The sequence below is a fragment of the Mastomys coucha genome, unplaced genomic scaffold (assembly GCF_008632895.1).
Source record: "Mastomys coucha isolate ucsf_1 unplaced genomic scaffold, UCSF_Mcou_1 pScaffold13, whole genome shotgun sequence".
In the NCBI taxonomy this organism is placed as follows: Eukaryota; Metazoa; Chordata; class Mammalia; order Rodentia; family Muridae; genus Mastomys; species Mastomys coucha.
In genome coordinates, this window is record NW_022196895.1 from 69,395,641 (window position 1) to 69,404,246 (window position 8,606).

The 8,606-nt window shown below is 45.6% G+C and overlaps 1 long non-coding RNA gene across 1 annotated transcript in view; it reads right to left on the reverse strand.

Annotated features, from left to right (window-relative positions):
- Positions 1-473: 473 nt before the first annotated feature.
- LOC116087721 overlaps positions 474-8,606 on the reverse strand; it is a 27,994-nt gene continuing 19,861 nt past the window's right edge. The window contains exon 2 of the long non-coding RNA XR_004117584.1: positions 474-754. This is a non-coding gene — a long non-coding RNA (uncharacterized LOC116087721). The remainder of the gene's footprint in view (positions 755-8,606) is intronic.

Sequence of the window (8,606 nt, forward strand, 5' to 3'; positions counted from 1 at the left end):
GGGAGTGTGCTCAGACTCTTACCAGCTTTACATCACAGACAAACCCTTGAGACACTGCAGCCCCTACTCCTGAGCGCTCGAGTCACCTGGGAACACTTGAGACAGACTGGCTTCCACCTTCCAAGGTCTCAGCCACTGCACCGTGCATGGCAGGGGTGCTTCACCTCTCCTTGCCTGCTTTCAGCGAAAGCCTGAAAATCTCTCTGAAGGTATGTGGTTTTTTTTATCACTAAGAAGCATTTTCTGAGACGGTCAATGATGGTGCACACCTTTAATCCCAGCACTTGGGAGGCAGAGACAGGCGGATTTCTGAGTTCGAAGCCAGCCTGGTCTACAGAGTGAGTTCCAGGACAGCCAGGGCTACACAGAGAAACCCTGTCTCAGAAAACCAAAAAAAAAAAAAAAAAAAAAAAAAAAAAAAAAAAAAAAAAAAAAAAAAAAAAAGAAGAAGAAGAAGAAGCGTTTTCTGAACATTCTTCATAAAAACTGCCTTTAATGGCTTAATTCCACACATACCCTTCCAAGAGTAAAACCAATGCGGGAGAAGACGTTCACGACCCTCCTGTGTTATTCTCCAGCTGGTGGCTGTTGGGGGAAGCTCTCAAAAAGCTGTCCTACCATTTCCTGTAGCTGCTGGGTCATGGGAGGACACTGGGCCAGCTTCACGGTGGTGGTATTTGTTTGTCTAGGGCTTCTGGCTGCCCAGCTCCGGAATCAATAGATCAGGTTCCCCTAGCCTCAGGTCCAGTTGCTTCTAGAAACAAGTGGAAAGGGATCAGAAAGCTGAAATATTCAGTTTTGACCAGAAAGGCAGCACCAAGGGAGCCCCTGCCCATCATGAGCAGAAGATGCGGAAGGCCCAAAAACAGATAGAGAGCCGCCTCAGTCCTCAGCTCTGGGGCTTCGAGCTCCTGGGGTCACATTTGAAGGCTGTCTGTCTTAGTCTTTTTTTTCCACCCTGGGGCAATATTAAGAGGGACTATCCTGCCAATCCATGAGAGTAGTCACCTCACATTAAAGATGGGGTATGGAGGAGACTCAGAAGTTTCCAGAACAGAGACTCTAAACCTGTGGTACTAGAACATCAAGCTAAGGCCATACCACCCAGAGCCAACCGGTCCTTAGCCTTCTTTCAGCGAGTTTCAGTATTTAATTTCAAGTTCACAGCTTTATTAATTACGGTAAAACAAAGCCCCTTGGATGTGAACTAACTCATTCACAAAATACTGTCTGTCCTGTGTTGTTCATTGTAGTCAGACTCCAGGATGTTTGTCCCTGTCATTCCCCATTCCCGGGTCCTTCCTATGTGCCATGGCTCTGCACACAGTCTTATGATCAGGGACACTCTGCCTGGTCCCCTAAACAGGATCAAAACATCGATGGTGTCAGGGGAGGTCTTTTACAGTGGTCTTGATCCCACACCAGTAGGAGACACCCCATGCTTTGTTACCCTCAAGGCTTTACAAAGAATTTGGTCAGATGAGACACATTCTGACTAGCCGGAATGAGGGGACAATGGGAACACGGATCTACTCAGATCTGGAAGTCAGACTTTGTTGTCGTGGGATTTCAAACAGCTCAGGGGAGTGTGTTAGTCTCATGCAGATCAGCTAGCCCAGCCCTGTGCTTTTTCAAGTCCAGCAGTCTGGATACTTAACTGCAAGGACCTATAACGAGAACAGTTTGCCCAAATAGGTTTTCTGACCCAGGATGGAAATCCTGGCGGTGATGGGGTACCGGCCTGTCTCACCTACAGCCCTTATGTCAGGCCAACCAGTTTAAAGACAGACACAGGTAGGACTCTGGGGACAGTAGCTGACAGCTCCGTCCTCCTGGGTTCTCAGGAAAGTACTTCACCAGCTACCCCACCTCAGCCAGGCCTCTCCTTGCCACACACCCACCTCATCCATTGATCCCTCCCATTGGCATCTGTCAGCTGGAGCCTGCATTCAGCCTAAAGGAACAAACACAGGAAACAGACCGTCCTCAGATACCTGGGTCCTCAGACCTCTGCCTCAGCTCTCCTGTGGGGTTCAGGGAGAAGGCTTTAATGCATTCTTCTGACTGAAATTGAATCCCACCCTTCTGGGGAGCTGTGTAACACAGGTGTTAAAGGAGACACAACCAGGCAATTTGTGTGGCCCACGTAGGTCATCATAAGCAGCGAAAATCTAGGTGATGCAATTCGGTTGTAACTTCTATGGCATGGGCTCAGATGTGGGTTTGTGTTATCAGGAACCTGTGCTCAGCTAGTAAAACAGAAATAGAACCAACCAAGTGTCACTCCTGAAGCTGCTTGCCGCACGCTTCTACTAATCGCAGGGTGTGGCTATAATACAAACCCCCAACTTGCTTCAGAGTCCAAAGAATATGCAGTTGCACAGGCCTTCGCAGGCGGCCTTGTGGGCAGGGAGTGCTCCTGGAAACCAACAGTTTCTAGAAAACCAGAAGCTGTAACTGCCACAAAAACAAGCCTCTCCCAGGGGTTCTATTTAAAGACATGTTAGTTTCTAGAAACAGCCACTGTAAGCCCCGGGTCCCCGATTGTTAATTAAGTAGACCCATGTCTTCATGAACAGTCTCCCTTGAGACTTTAGAAGGGAGCCAGCCACATGAACATAAATCCCTTCTTTACAAAGGATGTTTTAGTTCTTGTGTCGGTCCTGTGTCTGTCATAACCAGCTAGCTGCCCTGAGGTGACACAGAACCATCCCTAGCTTCACTAGAATATGAGGAAACAATTGGTTTTGTACCTTGGCAGGTGAGACACTCAGACCAAAGGTCTCTGAGTGGCTTGGAAATGGGCCAAGCATCTCTTGCACAAATCACAAAGGTCTATAATAATTTTGTCAAACTGAAGATTGGAAAGAAAAACTAGATTGTAGCAGAATGCTCCAGAATTAGCCAATCTTTTTGTTGGAGTGGTCTTTTCCTACTCAAAACATTTCCTAGTTATCGTCTTCCTCTTGCCAGATCAGGAGTGCAGGTTCTTGGTGCCCATTTGGCTCACTGTCAGTCAGCTGGAGCTGAAATGAGAAGCCAGGACCCCATTGGCTCTCCTGCAAGGGAGGGCCACCAGAAGCTTGCTTTCATAGACGTGAGCTTTGGTCTCTGCTGCTCAAGGCATGAGCGTGAATTAAAATACATTTCTCCTGAAAGGCGGGGTTTCTGGAACTCAGGGATGAGCAGAGCATTTTCACAGAGTCAGAGCATAAATAGTGTGGATGACACAAAAATAGCTGCAAACTTGCACTTGACTCGCCAGTGACGCCGGGATGTGAGCTTAGTAAGACATCTTTTTTTTGTTGTTTTTGCTTTTTGGGTTTTTTTGGCTTTTCGAGACAGGGTTTCTCTGTATAGCTCTGGCTGTCCTGGAACTCACTCTGTAGACCAGGCTGGCCTCGAACTCAGAAATCCACCTGTCTCTGCCTCCCAAGTGCTGGGATTAAAGGCGTGCTCCACCACTGCCTAGTAAGACATCTTTATGTCACAAATATTTGAGGTTTTCAACAGTTCTAAGTACAGAGCTTGGTACTATCAGTTTGTAAGTCCGTGTTGGAAGAGGCTCTGGCCAGGTTTGACCCTTGGGCCCTTCTGTCAGCAGCTGGACCTTGAGTGTAAAATTTTAATGACAGACTAAGTAAAGAAACTGAGAAGGAAAAAATCAAAAACAAAAAAACCACCACAGGATGCCCCAGACAAGGAGGCTGGGGATAGTGACTGGCTAATGCCACCTGCTATGCCCTTGGGACTGGCTGGAAGACAGTGGCCACCCATCTTGGCAGCCATTGTATTTGAGGTACCATTGGAGACCATTCAGCCCTCATGAGAGCAAAGGCTCTGTGACGCTGGTGTCCCCAGGCTAGCTGACTGTGGGCCACATGGCATCTCACCCTGCTCAGAGCTTCGTCAGCACTCATTCCCTTCTGAGGGTCCTTTCTCGAAGCAGGAAAGTGAAATGGCCAGGTTGTTCCACATTGCTGTCGTGTTTGAAGTAGTTGAAGAACGGCACTCCACAAGTTTCCGATTTTGAAGTGTTTAGATTTCAGTTTTTCAAACAAATAATATACACTGCCAAGACGATCTATGGAAATACTCTAGAACCTAAAAATTGCAGATGTCTGAATCACTCTGAGGTCTCTGCATTCTAGATAAGAGATACTTAATCTGCAATATTAATAATATTAATAATAATAATAATCCTATTATTGCCCTGAATAAATAAGATGTCTTAAAGTTTTACATGTAGAAAACTGAAGTGACCCACCCACACTTCTTTCTTTCTTTCTTTTTTTTTTTTTTTTTTTTTTTTTTTTTTTTTTTTTTTTTTTTTTCGGTTTTTCAAGACAGGGTTTCTCTGTATAGCCCTGGCTGTCCTGGAACTCACTCTGTAGACCAGGCTGGCCTCAAACTCAGAAATCCACCTGCCTCTGCCTCCCAAGTGCTGGGATTAAAGGCAAGCACCACCACGCCCAGCCTTCTTTCTTTTTTTTTTTTAAAACAGGGTCTTTCTATATAATCCTGGCTATCCTATAGCTTGCTTTTGCTTATGCCAATCAGGTTAACTTTAACCACAACAGAGATCTGCCTGCCTCTGATATGCTAGGATTAAAGGCGTGTGCCAGCACACCAGCTAATTTCAAGTTCCTCATTCCCCCTCCAAGCAGTATCGTGTCCACAGGAACCATTGGAGACTGGGTCCTTCTGCATGAACAACCTCAGGGAATCCTGTGTTTATATATGCTCCTTCATTAATGGATCGAAGCAGGCAGCACAGTGTGTTGGAGGGATGGGTGACTATGTTAATGTTGAATCATCCATCAGATGCCCCAAGTTAAGGTCCTAAGAAGACCTTCTTAGACGGCAACACAAAAATCAGAGATAATACAGCTTTGAATTTTTGTTTTTGTTCTGTTGTTCAGGTTTCAGTTTTTTGTTTGTTTTTATTTATTTGTTCATTTGGGTTTTTTGGTTTTTTTTGGTTTTTTTGTTTTTTTTGGGGGGGGGGAGTGTGATTTTTTTTTTTCTTGGTTTTCTGAGACAGGGTTTCTCTGTGTAGCTCTGGCTGTCCTGGAACTCACTCTGTAGACCAGGCTGGCCTTGAACTTAGAAATCCGCCTGCCTCTTCCTCCCAAGTGCTGGGATTAAAGGCGTGAGCTGCCACCACCTGGTTTGTATTTGTGTTTTTATGTTGCATATTACCTTAAGACTGAATGGGTGAAAATAAATGCCTCCCCTTAAAGGAAAAACAAAAAAACAAACAAACAAACAAAACAGCAGGATGAATGCTAAGCCAGTATGGGCCACAAAGTGAGACTCTTATCTCAAAACACCATAAGTCACTGGGACTGAAAACACTACTCAGTGGTAGAATGCTTCCTTAGCATGTACAAGTCCATGGGTTCAGTCTCCCAGCACTACAAAAATAAAAATAAGATAAACCCAGAAATACCGAGGGGCCACATAGAGGATCCACTTGGATGTCCCCAGGCCTCCAAGGCCAATAGTTCTTAGTAGTGAAGCAAGTAAGTGGGTTCCTCACCACCGCTCCCACCCAACCCTCTTCCCACCAGCATCCCCCAGCTCCCCAGCCCCCCAGCACACACACACACACACACACACACACACACACACACACACACAACTCAGTCATAGCATTTCTGCTATAGCTCTGCCCTTTCTACAAAGCTGTGTCACAGCCACATTCAAGGCCGAGGACTCTGCCTCTAATATGAGCTTAAGGCTGTGCGGCAGATCCTCCATCCACACACAGGACCCTGGTCTTTTCCTTTGAGACAGTGGATGCTCCACCACCGCTGTGCTTCACCAGCTTCTATTGCTTCCATTCAGACTGGGGTCCTTTCCATACAGCTGCAGCCTCTCCTAGGAGCTTGCTGTTAAAAGAATAAATACTCACACATCCTGTGGTCAGGAAGTAGAACAAGCCTCCTGTTGACTCTGACTCACATGAAGCCTAAGACCCACTGCTCTGGACCTGGTTCCCTATGTTTATAAGCTGAGATAAAGACAAAATGAACACTTTTCCAATGCTTTCGTCAATCCTTCATAGCACAATATGCTTTTCGGGCGATATTCAGCACGAAGCCCTGTGTGTGCACCAGCCCAAATTACAGATCAGAGATTCTCCAAAGAATACTGGTATTTATTTGGGAGGATCGTAGCAGTAGGAATGTTTATGCCGTAGAGACTATGGGGAGGGCAAGGGAGGTTTGAAAACGATGAGAAGGAGGCTCATAAGGTGGCTGAGGGTAAAACGCATCATCCTCTGTCCATGAGGCCTCAGCCCTACACAAAGAGCTGCAGTCAGTGAAGGATGCTGGGAGTGAGAGAAACAGTCTTTCTCTGTGAAGAGAACACCAATTGGCTGTCCAACACGTGGTCAGCTCTGAAACATACACAAATAACGCTGACTGAGCAGGTTATATATAGGAATTGATGCGCATCTGAATATGCCTGCGAACATAGTTCATGACAAAAGAAGCCCTGAATCTGAGAGAAAGCAAAGAAGGTTTCTAGGTGAGGGCTTGGGGTGGGCGGGGAAGGAAAAAATGTTGTAATCTCAGAAATTTTAAAAAGTTTAAAAAAGAAGTTGTCCTCTCACTCTACGTGTGCATTCACACTTGCAGACCATAAACACATACAGCAGTATCCAATAACAGACAGGAGAAGGATGACATCTGATATTTGAAACAATAATCCTTGGTCACAATGACCAATACCAAGACTAATCAGAGGCCAGGCCGTTGCTAGGCAGCAACTCCCTTGTGGAAATATGTTTTGTATAAGGGTGTGGTAGCCTCTATACAACGTTCTTTATTACAATCATTATTACAATCGTTATACCATTAACCCTTCCTTTGGGCTCTTCTGGCTTTATTTTTTGTTGGGGTTGATGTAAGTCACAACGTTTTTTTGTTTTCGTTTTTGTTTTTTTTTCTGACAACTTTCTCGTTTCTTTCTCAGGTATGACACCATATTTCACTAGTCTCAATTTCAGTTTGATCAACCCTCCCCGTCTCTGCAGCCGATTAACTCCTGTTCCAGAGAATCCAATACCCTCGTACAGACACACATAAAGGCAAAACACCAGTGTACATAAAATAAAAATAAATACATTATTAAAGGTAGATAACTAAATCTTGAAGTCCCCTTCCGCTGGGGGCATGTCAGTCACAGTTTGCTCATTGAGCCCTGTACACACAGTATGTTCCTTGCACCTATGTGACAGTGTAGGACCCCAGGGATGCAGGGCTTTCTCAGCTGGTCCTCACAGGATTTCTCTCCCTTCTCTTGACCTCAAAGATACCTGGCATATCACTGCTCCCTACTGAATGCTGCACGCCTCTCTTTTCTCCTAAAAAACGATGTAGGGGGTCACAGAGTATGGGATCTAGCCGGAGACAAATGTGGCCTAAATAGCTCCTGGACCCCTGCACAGTGTCACCGGTCTTGGTTCCCGCAAGTGGCCCAGCAGTCAGTAGGGCACCAAGACTGAGAGGAATTGTAGAGACTGCTACTCCGCCAAATTCTTGTATTGTATAGCATTAGAAATCCTATTTCCAGTCACAATCCCAAAGCTGGTGCTTTGGTTTTTAAGTACATTTCTCTGGGCATGGTTTGTGGGCCCAGCCCCATTCAGGAAATGCAAAACAAAAACAGGCCTGTGGTCCTTAGGGGACCTTGGCTCCCTGGGGTGTTGAGAGTAACTAGGGACAGTCTCAGAAGAAGAAAGCAAAGCACTTCTCACAGGGAAAGCCAGAAAAACACACAGTTTTACAGATGGGGGTCTGCAAACACCCTGAGGATGCCAACACGTAGTCTCTTGACAATTTCAGTTGCGTTTGAAGGAAAGTCTTAAAAACCAATGTGAGTATGTTCATACCATCATAAAACTGTCTCACAGACTACCTCTAGGGATTCCAGGACTACATAGATCTTTGGAAACAGAACAAAAACAAAACAAAAATTACGCAATGATTCGGGGTTCCTAGATACCTGGAAGACAGAGGCGGAGGGTCACTCAATCCTAGTTCAAGATCAGCCTGCACATCATATCAAAACCCCACTTCTTTAAGAAAAAGCGGAGCAGACTGCTTCACTTGAAAAGACCACACTAGTCCCTTTCTCCAGTGAAGTCATAGTCCAGACAGACATCGACCCTTTAGGATGTCATCATCACAGAGCTTAGGTTCAGAAAATAGTGTAACAGCTCTCATTAAAGTGCTGACCAGGTTGGGTTGTTTAGTGAGGACCTTGGGTTTCCATTTCTACACTTATCTGTGTCTTAAGAATCATATAAGAGCTGTTGAAGTACGTAGCCTACATCATTGTATGTGGTGTTGATGTTATATTGAAAGACCCCCGTGGGGAGACCCCCACTCAAATCTCGGGAGGACGTGCACCCAAGGAATCACGAGAGACTGTCTTGATGTAATTACAAGAGGTAGTTTTATTTCGGGGCACTCCAGGCCGGCACCACACCTATCTCACGCAGGAGATAGTGGAGCCAACCACGGGGGCTCAAAAGTTAGGGGTTTATATAGGAAAATGGGTCTAGGGGAACAAAGGAATCAGTGTGGCTATAC